Source organism: Alligator sinensis, unplaced genomic scaffold (genome assembly GCF_000455745.1).
Source record: "Alligator sinensis unplaced genomic scaffold, ASM45574v1 scaffold601_1, whole genome shotgun sequence".
NCBI classification, from domain to species: domain Eukaryota; kingdom Metazoa; phylum Chordata; order Crocodylia; family Alligatoridae; genus Alligator; species Alligator sinensis.
In genome coordinates this window covers 2,915,699-2,917,757 of record NW_005841905.1, presented here as the reverse complement: position 1 = coordinate 2,917,757, position 2,059 = coordinate 2,915,699, and the positions used below count along the sequence as shown (strand labels likewise).

General features: G+C 42.9%; 1 protein-coding gene across 1 annotated transcript in view; it reads left to right on the top strand.

The window, feature by feature from the left end:
- PTPRN2 (protein tyrosine phosphatase, receptor type N2) overlaps window positions 1–2,059 on the top strand; it is a 636,077-nt gene that overhangs the window by 527,777 nt on the left and 106,241 nt on the right. The gene's annotated exons all lie outside the window — the stretch shown is intronic.

Genomic DNA, 2,059 nt, shown 5'->3' with positions numbered 1-2,059 from the left:
GGCCCTCCAGCCAGTTAGCGACCCATTTGACTGTGTAAGTGTCAACACTACAGTCCCCTAGTTTTTTAATGAGAATGGGGTGAGAGACAGTGTCGAAGGCCTTCCTGAAGTCCAGAAAGACTACGTCCACTGCTACCCCTGAGCCTAAGGATTTTGTGACCTGGTCATAGAAGGCCACCAGGTTGGTCTGACAGGACCTGCCTCTAATGAACCCGTGTTGGTTGCTCCTAAGCATAAACTCCCCTGCTGGCCCGTCTTGGACATGCGCCAGGATAATTCACTCAAAAAACTTACCCAGGATCGAGGTAAGACTAACAGACCTATAGTTCCCTGGGTCCTCCTTCCTCCCTTTTTTTGAAAATGGGAACCACATTGGCCCTTTTCCAGTCCTCTGGCACCTCACCAGAGCACCACGAGTGCTCGTAAAGTTGTACCAGGGATCCTGCAATGACCTCTGCTAATTCCCTCAGCACTCTGGGGTGGAGATCATCAGGACCTGCTGATTTGAACACGTCTAATCCCACCAGAAGTTCCCTGTCTCGATCCTCACTGACCCTAGGCCTGGGTGCGCCTCCCCCGGGACCTGAGGGGGTCCCGGTGAACAGGGTGATCTGGTCCCTGCTCAGGAAAATGGAGGCAAAGAAATCGTTAAATAGGTTAGCCTTGTCGTCTGGTGCGACAACCAGATTTCCTAGCGTGTCTTGCAGAGGCCCCACGTTACCTGGGACCTTCTTTTTGCCCCCTATGTATTTAAAAAAGGACGTCTTGTTGTCCTTGATCCGGGTAGCTAGTCCCAGTTCCATCTCCGCCTTGGCCTTCCTGACCGCCCCCCTGCAGCCCCGAGCAACTGAGGTATAGTCCTCCCTGGTGACATATTGTTACATACCATTTCCCTTTTTTAGTATAGTATCTTCCTGTACAAATGTCTTTAAAGCCAAGTAAAATGGCTGTCTATGGTAGAAGGAAGCCATTAGGATGGCACATCAGCCTACAAATCATTAGTCATTGCCTAGTGGTGACAAGAGATATGCTGATGTATGATTGTGATCAAGTTTTCAGTGAAACAGGAAGATCCTAAGTTTGAATTCTTGAGGACATTACCACAGAAGTTATGAAGTAAAGATACCAGTTCAAAATCTTATTTAGGAAACTTTTTTAAAATGGAGGGTTTTTAATGGATGGATTTCTAACTAGTTTAAGGGGTGTTATCATTTTTAATGATATATGTAGTTTTATCAATCATTCTCCTGATGGCACTTGAGTTGCAGTTATATTTTCATAGAATAAGCAAACAGAGGCCATCACATTTTAACAGTATGAATTCTTCAAAATATATTATTTTGTTTGCCAGAGGCAAGTAACTAAGCTCCTAGTACATGTCTGTGTAAAACAAGTAATCTGAGACAAATGTGCAACCCCACCGAATGTGCAATATGTCCAAGCACCATGGACTAGCCAGCCTTGCTGTGCAGCACAGGCATCCAAAAACCGTTCATGAGCAATAGACATATGTTAAAATATGCTAATTTTATTATTCATTTTGAGATTTTATCGCACCTAAGTGATTCAGAAAGCATTAAAAAAACTGTATAACTGAAGGCCCACTTATCCCATTAGATTCAGGTTTTTAAAACACAGGAACTTGTTTCTCTAGAAATATTGTCTATATTATCAGCATTCTCCATTGCTACATAAACAGACTATTTTTTCGTATATGTATTGCATGTATGACGTATCTGGAATTATTTATTTAGGGTGGATTGTTTTGTTGGCATTGTACCCTGGCTTGGGGTGTGTGGTGGATTCAATTTTCTTTCTCTGCCAAGACTGCTTATCCAGTGCAAGTTTGACAGATTTCTATTTTTTTTTTTGTTAATGTCATTCTTCATTCTCTCTGCCCTACATCTAGGAACAGGGGTTGTGTATGTGCTATTTTAATGAAGAGAAATGACTCATATATCAACTAGAATTTATATTAGAGTGCACATCAATTCAGTTGCCTATTGCTCGCTGAGCTTGCATATTCAGGGCCAAATAGTGCTCTCAATTACACCCGTGC